This window comes from Protopterus annectens, chromosome 2.part0, assembly GCF_019279795.1.
Source record: "Protopterus annectens isolate FY-2018-M chromosome 2.part0, PAN1.0, whole genome shotgun sequence".
NCBI lineage: Eukaryota > Metazoa > Chordata > Ceratodontiformes > Protopteridae > Protopterus > Protopterus annectens.
Genome location: NC_056728.1, coordinates 23450284 through 23463464, shown reverse-complemented (window position 1 = coordinate 23463464; position 13181 = coordinate 23450284).

Sequence of the window (13181 nt, the reverse complement as noted above, 5' to 3'; positions counted from 1 at the left end):
TCCCTCCAGCATGTTTTGTTTATTGTGATGACAAGGTTTAGATCCCTGGGCGTGTAGCTCTGACGGATTGGGATTTCTTTAAGTGTAGCATGTCCAACAGCTCTGGGTTTGACATGGCCTTGTATGTTAAGCAGAGGTCGCCTCTGAGTAGGCGATATGCGACAGAGTATAGCTGGAGTTTTTAAAGGCGGTCAGCGTGGGGCATCTGCTTTAGGCCTGTGATTCTTTTAGTGAGGTATTTCTGAGGCCTTTCCAGTTGTTGCAGATGTCTTGAGAGGTACATACCAAATGGGGCATTGTATTCTATAATGGGTCTAATGAGGGATGAGTACAGTGGGACAATGACCTCCTTTCTTCTGGATGAAAAGCCCTTCGTGATGAGGTGTGCCACATAGAAGGATTTCCTGACTGTTGTGGCGATGTGGTTATCGAAGGTGAGACCACTGTCCACCTGTGTCCCTAAGTCTCTTATCACACTTTCTGTGTTTAGTGTACTGCCACCTATATGGTAATTCATGGATACATGTTTTTTCCCAAAGGGATAACAATACATTTCTTGGCATTGAGCTTGAGCCCATGGCTCTGGCACCAAGCATCTGTTTCTGTAAGGCCTTTTTGTAGAGTATCCACATCATTTGGGGATTCAATAATGGCTCCCAGTTTGCAGTCATCTGCAAACTTTGTTAGCCAGAGTCCCTTAGTGTTGACCTGTACTTCAGAGAAGTAGATGCCAAACAAGAGCGGCCCCAGGACTGAACCCTGAGGTACTCCACTTGTCACTTGTCTGGAGCTGGATTTGGAGTCAGCTACTTTTATAGTGTGGGTTCTATCAGTAAGCCATTTAGCAACCCATTGGGTGACATAGGGATTAATGCCCAACTTAGTAAGTTTATCTATGATTCCAGAGTGGGGATGGTGTCAAAGGCCTTGGCAAGGTCTAGATAGGCTGTGTGGACCACCTTACCCTTGTCCATGGCTCTGGAGACTGATTCAAAGAAGTTAATCAGGTTCAGGAGACAAGATCGGCCCTTCACAAACCCAAACTGGGTGGGGTCCAGTGTTTGAAGGTTGCCAATGTCTTTGTTTATAAGTTCCATGATAATACGCTCCATGGCCTTGCAGAAAAGGCTTGTCAGACTGATGGGACGGTAGTTTCCGGGATCCAAGGTGGATCCCCTTGTGGATTGGGATAACTGTAGCTCTGCGCCACTCAGTGGGCACGAAACCTGAGGTGAGGCTATGATTAAACATGACACTTAGGTGAGGTGCCAGTTCATATTGTAGTTCATGTAGTACACAGCCGGGATGTCATCTGGTCCCATGGATGCTGTATTCTTGGCTTTAGAGAGTGCGTTTTGTACCTGTGTGGCGTTATTACTGGAATTTGGCAATCTTCCGGTATTGAGATGGGCCATTTAGGGGTGAGAGGGGTGAAGTTGGCACTGAATCGATCTGCCAGGATATTGGCAATATCCTTTGGATCAGTATATTTAATGCCATTCTGTTTTAGCTCAGAGCAGATCTGAGCATTGCCATTTAGATTTTTGACATAGTTATAGAATGCTTTGTGGTTGTCTTTGGAATCTTTGGCAATTTTATTTTCGTAACTAGCTTTGGAGGATTTTATGAGGCATCTCAGTTTCTTACTGAGGCTAGTAAGGGAGTTTTTTGCATCCTGGGATTTTCCTCTTTTCTGCAAAAGTTTCTTCCTTTTGTTGTAAAGTTTGTTTATGGCAGGGGACCACCAGATTGGCTTCCTTGTTTTGGATGAGAGCATTTTGGTTCTATTTGGGATGGCACGATTCATGCATGAGTGGATGTGCTCGTACAGTGCCTTAGTGTAGGATTCAGCAGTTTCAGTTCCCGTCTGCATGGGAGTCATGAAGTTTGTCACTTCTGATTTGAGTAGCATGAAGTTGGCTTTGGAGAAGTTTTTTATGGTGGTTTCTTTACTGGGGGTGGGGGTGGGATGTGGATGTTAAGGGTGATTAGCTTATGGTCAGACCTGACTAACGAGGGGTGACCATAGGTATGGAGCATTGATTTCCCATGTTGGTAATGACCAGGTCTAGGATATTGGAGCCCCTGGTAGGACTATGGATTAGTTGATCCAGGGCGTTGGAATTTATGAATTCCAAGAACCGTTGCGCAAAGGTGTTGGGACATGAGTAGTTTTCCCAGTTAATGGCAGGGTAGTTAAAATCACCCAGTATTAGGGTGTTTGGTTCTATCTTAATATTTTCCAGTATGTTTAGAAAGGTGTAGTGAGAATCTTGGGGTATGGTGGGGGATCTGTAGCAAGCTACAATTTGGATTGCAGTCTTACCTAGTGTTAGTTGCACTTGGAGAATTTCAGACACATTGTGTTGGCCAACACAGGTTTTTAAATATGTTTTTCTGAGTAGTATCTCACATTCCTGCTTGAAACTATCAACCCAAGTTAATTCCTTCATCGATAAAACATCCCTAAGATTCGACCCAGTAGTAAAGGATCTGGGAACATATGCAGACAGCAATCCAGCCTTTGACCAACACATAACTGAGACAGTAAGAAAATCTTTCTATGACGCCATCTTATAAGTAAGAGTATGGCCTCCAGATCCAAGGAAGTTATAGTACCACTCTACTTGGCCCTTATCAGATGCATCATTGAGTACAGTGCCCTAACTGACATTTACCTAACTAGACACTTATAACAGATGGAACAAACACAAAGGTTTCTCACCAGAAGAATTCAGGGCAGAAAAACCCTGAACTGAATACCCCGAATACTGAACACTTATAGTCTCTCTCTCTCTCTGTATTCATTTTCCTACAGGCTGCTGAGAAGGAATCTTTGCCTGGCTTACAGAGTTTCCTCAGACTCAGCTCTAATGGATCTGTTGCACATACACAAAACAAACAATACCAGAAACACAAGATTTAGGGATCTGAACTTTGCTTGTGACATAAATAGTATGTGCTAGAGAGACAGATATGTGTCCCAAAGGATCCCTGCATTGTGGAATTGGCTCCCCATCCATGTAAAAGAGATCATCCCAGACCCTATTCAAACAAAATATTGATATTTGGATTAGAAATTGTAAATTTACCGCAGATCTGGCCCCCATGTCCCTTACTGACAGAAGCTATCAATAATAAAAATATTATCCTAACACCCCCCCAATACCTTAGTTACCTTCCTACTATCATGTTGCCCCTCCCGGATAGACACCTTTGATTCTCAGGATCCAAATGGGCTTGGGTTGTGCAGCTAGGCTTGTATTGACATTAGTGGTCGATAGCCTAGTACCAGCCCATGAATCCATGAGTTATGTGATATTTGGTTTTCAAATTGCATGCTAATTAGGTGTCCATGTTTTTGGCAGGATGTACCTACTTTTCAGGAAACTTTGTACCTAATTTCAGTGGCTACAAGTTGAGAGGTGTGATCATGCAGCAGCATATTATTGTCACTACTGCTACTAATTTCCAATTGTACACGTGAGAGTAAATAGTGCGTCAGCAGTTGACAGGCCACAGTGTCACCTATCAAGAGGCTGTCGATCACTTTAGACTTAATCAGGAGATTGTATGGGTCTTGTTTAACATATATGATGCACACAGAATCAATAGGAATACATGGCCTTCCCATATGTGTAGAGGGCCAGTTATGTATAGCTGTTTCCATACTAGCTATTTGAACTTTTCAGAGACCAAATGGGACAAATTGAATATTTCACAGGTTTCTACCTCTAGAATAAGAAACATGCTGCAATTACTTGTACATGTGGAAAATCATATAAAGTTTATTAGCACTTCACAGGGCAGACTTAACACCATGTATGCCTCCTACATCAAACACCTCCCTGAGATACTCAGTGCTGTAGATTGTTCATATATAGCAATAAAGACTCATTTGACCCACATTCACAAGAAGTTAAAAACAAGAAAGACTAGCATTCATTGAGGTGACCAGTAGTGTGTGATACAAAACTCTCCTTGTTAATAAGGAGAAATTAATCGTAGGCACTAAACAGCCTATAATTGCAAAGTACCTTGCTAAGGTAAGGGAAAACAACTCTTGTACTTTACAAAAAAAAAAAGCACCAAACCAGGCATGTCAAAGGGTCAGCTTCCGGTGATTTCTCCTGTCCACCTGGTGAATCTGGGCATACTGGGGCAATGCAGCAATTGCCTCATGTACACAGACAACCCTCTCCTCCTGCCACCCAACACTACAACCTGCAAGAGATGCACTTACATAGCCAAACTGGAACCAAAGCTCTCTCCACCCAAGATTGTGCTAGACAGTCAAGAGGAGAAGGTTAACACCTGCACTACACCTCAAGCAACACACAGCCCTTCTAAACCCACACCACCAACACCCACATATAGCAGTACTAAACCCACATATGCGGAGGCCCTTAACAGTAACCTGCCCAAACAACAAGGACCTCCGAAGCTGAAATGCAAACAAACACCAATCACAACCAAAGTGTCACATAAATCACAACACCAGTGTGCCACCCAACAACAGCCCCTATGGCAAGACAACGTACCCAACACTTTAGTCATAGATGACTCTATAGTCAGGCACAATGATGTCTCACTCACCAGGCTGAACAAGGAGAAAATTACAGTCAGCTGCCTGTCAGGTGCCAGGATCCGCCACATAACGCATGCACTCAAGTCACTCCACAACAAGTACAAATATGACTCTGTCATTGTCCATGCTGGAGTGAATAACTTGAGACATACCTCCCTGGACTACATGAAAAGAGACATGGAAGAGCCCTCGGATCATGTGGCCCAGGCACATATGACCCTAGCCCTGAGTAGCATCCTGCCTCCATCCAGAATGATACCACAGTATAAGGACAAAATGATTGACTTCAATAATTGGCTAAGCTTCTGGTGTCACTCAAAGGGGAAACAGTATCTGTCTGCCGGGGTAGAGATGATCAACAGACCACAATGCTTTGCCAGAGATGGTCTACACCTGTCGCCCCTGGGATTCAGGTTACTGGCTAAGGCTCTTGCCAGCCCTATAGTGCCTTTTATAGGCAAAGTTCAAAGGACAAAACCACCACCGTAACAGGTACAAGCATGCAAAATCTGAAGGTAATGCTACTCAATGCTAGAAGTCTAAACCTCAAAATGCACTCTCTCAAGGCACTCCTAAAAATGGAGAACATCGATATCTGTGCAGTAACTGAGACCTGGTTCAAGGCTCCAGAGAGCACCCCTGCAATCCATATTCACCAAGGATATTCACAACACTAGGCTAGTTGCCCAACACAATGCGTCTGAAATTCTCCAGGTGCAACTAACACTAGGTAAGACTATAATCCAAATTGTAGCTTGCTACAGATCCCCCACCATGCCCCAAGATTCTCACTACACCTTTCTAAACATACTGGAAAAATTTAAGATACAACCAAACACCCTAATACTGGGTGATTTCAACTACCCTGCCATTAACTGGTAAAACTACTCGTGTACCAACCCCTTTGCCCAACAGTTCCTGGAATTCATAAATTCCAATGCACTGGATCAACTAATCCTTAGTCCCACCAGGGGCTCCAATATCCTAGACCTGGTCATTACCAACATGGGAAATCAATGCTCCACACCTATGGTCACCCCCTCGTTGGTCAGGTCTGACCATAAGATAATCACCCTTGACATCCACACCCCACCCCCACCACCCAGTAAGGAAACCTCCGTAAAAACCTTCTCCAAAGCCAACTTCATGCTACTCAAGTCAGAAGTGACAAACTTTATGACACTCATGCAGACGGGAACTGAAAGTTCGACTGCTGACTCCTACATTAAGGCACTGTACGAGCACATCCACTCGTGCATGAATTGTGCCATCCCCAATAGAACCAAGACGCTCTCCTCCAAAAAAAGGAAGCCAATTTGGTGGTCCCTTGCCATAAACAAACTTTACAACAAAAGGAAGAAACTGTTGCAGAAAAGAGGAAAATCCCAGGATGCAAAAAACTCCCTTACCAGCCTCAGTTAGAAGCTGAGATCCCTCATAAAATCCTCCAAAGTTAGTTAAAAAATAAAATTGCCAAAGATTCCAAAGACAACCACAAGGCATTCTACAGCTACATCAAGAATCTAAATGGTAATAATCAGATCTGCTCTGAGCTACAACAGAATGGCATTAAATATACTGATCCCAAGGATATTGCCAATATCCTGCCAAATCGATTCAGTGCAAACTTCACCCCCCTCTCTCCCCCTAAAGAACCCATCTCACACTGAAAGATTGCCAAATTCCGGTAATAATGGCCACACAGGTAAAAAACACACTCTCCAAAGCTAAGAATACAGCATCCATGGGACCAGATGACATCCCAGGCTGTGTACTGCATGAACTACAAAATGAACTGCCACCTCACCTAAGTGTCATGTTTAATCATAGCCTCACCTCAGGCATCGTGCCCACTGAGTGGCGCACAGCTACATTTATCCCACTCCACAAGATAACATATTATCATGGAACTTATAAACAAAGACATTGGCAACCTTCAAACACTGGACCCCACCCAGTTTGAGATCGTGAAGGACCAATCTTGTCTCCTGAACCTGGCTGGCTTCTTTGAATCAGTCTCCAGAGCCATGGACAAGGGTAAGGTGGTCCACACAGCCTATCTGGACCTCGCCAAGGCCTTCGACGCCATCCCCCACTCTGGAATCATAGATAAACTTACTAAGCTGGGACTTAATCCCTATGTCACTCGATGGGTTGCCAACTGGCTTACTGACAGAACCCACACTGTAAAAGTAGCCGATTCCAAATCCAGCTCCAGACAAGTGACAAGTAGAGTATCTCAGGGTTCAGTCCTGGGACTGCTCTTGTTTGGCATCTACTTCCCTGAAGTACAGGCCAATACAAAGGGACTCTGGCTAACAGAGTTCGCAGATGATTGCAAACTGGGAGCCATAACCGAATCCCCAAGTGATGTGGATATTCTACAAAAGGGCCTTACAGAAACAGATGCTTGGTGCCAGAGCCATTTGCTCAAGCTCAATGCAAAGAAATGTATAGTTATCCCTTTGGGAAAAAACATGTACCCATGAATTACCACATAGGTGGCAGTACACTAAACACCGAAAGTGTGATAAGAGACTTAGGGACACAGGTGGACAGTGGTCTCACCTTCGATAACCACATCACCAAAACACTCAGTAATCCTTCTATGTGGCACACCTCATCACTAAGGGCTTTTCGTCCAGAAAAAAGGAGGTCATTGTCCCACTGTACTCACCCTCATTAGACCCATTATAGAATACAATGCCCTGTCAAGACATCTGCAACAACTGGAAAAGCCACAGAAATACCTCACTAAAAGAATCACAAGCCTAAAGCAGATGCCCTATGCTGACCATCTAAAAAACTCCAGCTATACTCTGTCGCATATCGTCTACTCACAGGTGATCTCTGCTTAACATACAAGGCCATGTCAAACCCAGAGCTGTTGGACATGCTACATTTAAAGAAATCCCAATCCCTCAGAGACACACGCTCCAGAGATCTAAACTTTGTCATCACAATGAACAAAACATGCTGGAGGGATAGGTTCCTGACCCAGAGACTCCCCAGACTCTGGAATAGACTGCCCATACATGTCAAGCAGAGCGCCTCTTTGGCCCCCTTCAAAAGGAACCTTGATGATTGGATGGGAGAAAGGAAATTCACCCCAGGGATCACGTCAGTCACCCTGCTAGACAGGGGTCCAGGGAGGTAAATACTGTGGGAAGAAACAGCCAGGCAATTGTTATGGCTAAGCTTGTATAGGCCCTAGGACCAATATCCTAGTACCAACCTATGAACAAATATTCACATGATACACATATCTGACTCACATCTCAGCTATATTGCCACTTTCTGTGTACTGCCATTTATATGGTAAGCGAGAGCTAGCAGTTTGGCTAATGTTAAAATATTTGTGTGGTACCAGGGGTAATGCTAGTTTGAAGGAAGCTGATTTAAAATGCAGTGTATTTTTTTCTTTCTCTTGTCTCTCTCTTTTTCACTTGCATTCAGTATGTCTAATCTCACGGCATTGGAACAAGGACCAGAAACTGTCTTTTGAATTGTAATTGTTGATGGATTTTCATCTCTCTAAGATAATAGAGTGGAGATCAAGTAAAGGAAGACAGACTTGGAAATCTATTGGCAATTAAGCACATGAATGTTGACATGACAGGTGTTGTTCATTTCACTTGCCTTGTCAGGATGGAATAGATGAACATGCATAGTTAGGTTCAAGCAGCTTTATTATCTACAAACACATCAGGGATTGAGGTAAATAACTTTAACTTAGATAAACTTATAAACAGACTGAGCATTTCTCTCATACATGTTCACTTTCTGGCTGCACTCTCAAAATGGCACTGAAGCTAGCACATGCTTGCTATTTATTAGCACGTTCAGTCCTTAGAAATGTTTCTTAAAGGTACCACACACACACACACACACACACACACACACACACACACACACACACACACACACACACACACATATTCTACATCCTCCTTCTTTGAGAAATAAGTTATGCATCATTTACGACATTGATTGGCATGCAATAAATACAAGATAATCCTCTGACATGCAATTATACAAAACTAAATACATATATAAAATCATGTCCAAGTTGCTATATATTTCACACTAGGTTTAGAGATGCGACCATATCGTGTCATATAAAATCTGGAATCAGATTTAGCAACTGGAACTGTCTCTGCTGAATGTTGTCTAAGGAATGTCAGGAACATTATCAGGAATGGAAACTGGAGTTAAGACATGTTCTGCAACAGGAACATCGTCTGGGTTGCTCTGAGATTTAGAGTCTGTATCACAGGAACAATGCTGTGATAACAGTTCTGATACAGTAAGAAGATGTCTACAATTTCTCCTGTACTCCACACCCTCAGATTTCACAACACAGGAACTTGGCTCGGCACATATACCTGTTACTTGACCAATAAAGTCAAAACCTTTCACTGTTTGTATCCTCACTCTCTTGTTTTCAATGAACGAAGAAATCTGCTCATCTTATTATAACTGGTCTTCTGAAAAGAACATTTTCTGAGTAGCTGGGCTTTGATGGCTCTATTGTTCTTAGCTTTAGGCCTCAACAAACTAGAACTGATAGGCAGTGTTGTTCTGGTTTGCCTAGACAGAAGCCTTTGAGCAGGTGAGCCACGTATATCATCAAGGGGTACGTTTCTGAGATGAAGTAAATTCAAAAAGAAGTTGGTATTTTCACACTTTTACTTCTCTAGTAATCACTTTGCACTCTGCACTCTGTACTGCACATTCAGCTAGACCATTTGACTGTGGGTATTCTGGACTACTAGTAACATGTACAAAGTCCCATTCTCTTGCAAATCTCTGAAATAATTGACTGATAAATTGTGTATCCTTGTCAGATATCAGCTTATATGGACTTCCATGTACTGAGATATGATGACTCAGCTTAGTAGTAACTTAATAGATGTTAGGTTAGGTAACAAATCAATCTCAAACCAGTTTGAATAAGAATCAACCAAAAACTTTAAAACTTTAAAAACAACAAAAAAGGCAGCGAATAAACTAATGGTCTGATGAAGGAAAGGTAGTAACCCTTCCGAAAGCGCTAACATAATAAAATATCTTTGTTGTTTTTTAGCTTCCAGTTTATTCGCTGCCTTTTTTGTTGTTTTTGAATAAGAATCGACCAACACTAAGTAATGCTGATTGTTCTACTCGAATATGTCAGTGGCAGCTGTTAACCAAGGAAGTTCAGGAACCTGACTTAGCTGAAGTGGCTCTTTTTGCAAATGCGGTCTAGTACTATTGCATACCGAACAAGTAAAAAGTACTCTGTCAATGTCTTTTGCTAGAGAAGGCCAAAACACTGGTCCTCTGGCCCTTCTTTTAGTAGATTTGCACCCTGGATGACCACAATGCAAGATCTGGATATATTCATGTTGTAAGGAAGCAGGAACAACTTTAGGACCTTTGAAAATAATGTCATCTTCCATTAACAACTTATCTCTATAAGGAAAAAAAGGTTGCACTTCAGGTGGTACACTTGATTCCTTTGACAGCCATCCTACCTGAATGTAGTGGTTGAGCTTTTGCAAAACAGGATCGGTCTATGTATGATCTCTCAGCTCATGAAGTCTTGTGGTCGAAAACTCAAAGTCAAAATTTTCTGCATCAAGCTGTTCTGTTGTATTTCTGGGTAATCTGGATAAGGTAACAGCCAGATAAAGAAGTCTGCCTTTTGTATAGACCATTTTGAAGTTGTACTTTTGTAATTTAAGCATCATTCTTTGCAATCTTGATGGAGCAGAATGCATAGGCTTCTTTAAGATAGTAACTAGAGGTTGATAATCAGTTTCAGTTTAGATATCTCGACCATAAATATAATCATGAAACTTGAAACATGCAAACACAATTGCCAAACGTTCCTTTTCGATTTGAGCATATTGCATTTCAGTTTGGGTAAGAGCTCTAGATGCATAGGCTACTGGTCTACCCTCTTGAAGAAGAACTGCTCCAAGTTCAAACTTTGAGGCATCACAGGAAATAGTAACTAGCCTATTGACATCATAGTACCTTAGTGTAGGCGGGTTCACAATTTACTGCTTAAGATCATCAAATGCTCTCTGGTGCTGTTCTAGCCATGACCATACAGTATTTTTGCATGTTAGTTCTCTTAAAGGTGCTGTCAGTTCACTCAGATCTGGTATGAACTTGCCCAAATAGTTAACCATACCAAGAAAATGCTGTAGAGCTTGAAGATTATCTGGAGTGAACATCTCAAGAATAGCTGTTTGCTTAGATTGGTCTGGTCGTAACGCAGTACTAGTAAACAAATGACATACATATGTGACTTCTGGTAGTCTGAATTTGCACTTCAGAGGATTGAGCTTTAAATTCACTTCACGTGCTGTGTCCAAAACTTTCTTGAGGTTTCTGTCATGCTCTGCTTCACCATTGCCTCCGACCAATAAATCATCTACTATTATGGCACAGGGATAACCTAAAAAGATCTGTTCCATTGCACACTGGAAGACTTCACTTGCAGAATTTATTCCAAATGACATCCTGAGAAATCTATATCTTTCAAATGGGGGTACTAAATGTAGTCAGTACTGACGTTCTGCGATCAGGCATTATTAGTTGACAAAATGAACTCTTTGCATCCAAGACGGAAAATACAGTGGCATTCGGTATTAGAGCTGTGACTTCTTCAATTGCTCGCATGGGGCGATGAGGTCTTTTCAATGCCTTGTTCAAGTCTCTTGGGTTGATGCATATTCTGATTTCATCTGAGACTTTTTTGTAAGTTGCTACCATAGACGATACCCATTCAGTTGGTTCTGTAACTGGACAAATTACAGCTTGTTGCACCATTTTATCCAATTGGGCTTTAACTTTTGCATTGCTATTGGAATTCTTCTTGCTGGTCTGACCACTAGACTGACCTCTGGGTCTAACTTCATAGAATACACAACTGGAATCTTGTCTAGCTTGCCTTCGAAAACATCAGCATATTCTGAGTAAATAGCATCATTGAAACTGGAACTGGGACATGTGCTTATATGATGAACTTCTTTAGTAAAAGAAAGCAAGTCCATTCTCAAACTGTCTCTGACACCTAGTAATGATTGCACAGGTCTTCGAAGTATGTAAAACAACAACTTGTAACTGTTCCCAGCCAAATAACATGAAAGCAATACTGAGTCTTTGGTGTGAATTTCTTCACCTCCATATGCAACAAGTCTTGCACAACTAGCCACATTAAGTTGTTCACCAGCTCTCACTTTAGCAAATATTTCTGCTGACATCACATTACACTTTGAACCAGTGTCCACTTTGAGCTCAATGGGTTTACCATGAATTTGGACAGTACAAAACACTTTGTCCTTTGTTAATAAATCAGCTGCATTGACCTTTTCACAAATTACTGATACACCATCTACATAGATGGCTGGCTGTAACCCTGCTTGATAAATTTGCTTTTTTTGAGTGATCTTTCTTTGTAACTGAGCAAGGTTTACTTGACTTGGAAAACCTTTGAAAATTATTCCATTTTTTACACTTGTGACATTGTTGACCAAATGCTAAACACGTGTCTGTTTTACACTCATGGTTGGCACCACAATTACCACAGTTAACAATAAAGCTTGACTTGTGTTTTGCTGATTCACCCTGGTGCTGTAATAAGCAGTCTTGTTCTGCACTGAGTATGCTCCTTTAACTGAACTGGTCTTGAAATTTGCTAGAAAACTTTGGGTTTTCCCTGGGGAACCTGCAGGGGTAGCAGGTGGCATGTGCCTAGGCCTGTTTCTGATTGCCACATGTTGCATGCTGTCTACATTTGTTCTGGAGCTTATGGCAACCATGCTCTTGTCAGCTGCAAGCATATTTGTGTGTCTTTCTGTAACCTCTTAGATCTGGCAAATCTCAATAATTTTGCTCAATGTTAAGTCTCTGTCCCAAAGCAAAATCTTTGTCACAGCAGCATTACTGATACTACATACAAGACTGTCCTTTATTAACTCATCGTTTAGATTATCAGACATGCAAGTTTTAGCCTTGTTTCTCAAGTCAGTAATATAAGCTGCAAATGTTTCTCCTGGCGTTTGATCTCTTGTGTAAAACAAATGCCTCTCTAATGTAACATTGGTCTGGGGGTTACAGATTTCTATGAATTTATGCTTCAAACACTCAGGATCTTCCCTTGATTCAGCCTGAATAACAATATGATGATTTTTGGCTTCACCTTCATACACTGCTGGTGCTCTCTGTCAGTGGCCTCTGACCCAGCTAGGTTTAGCAAAATGAATGCCTTGGTGCGTGCATCTTTATCGGAGTAAGCTGCTTGCATAAAAATATCATACTCTTGCTCAGATATTCTCCAGTTCTCTGCAATATACTGATCAAATGCAAGTGGTGATGGTTTACGAAATCTGTCTGCCATGCCAGCAACTTATAGTAAAACACAATGCAATCCATGTCCACTTGTAACTGCAAAAACACACACACACACACATATGGATATATATATATATATATATATATATATATATATATATATATATATATATATATGCCAGAAATTTATGCTAGTACTTGTAACTATGCTCAACAGCACAATAAGCCTTTTAAGTAATTAAACTCT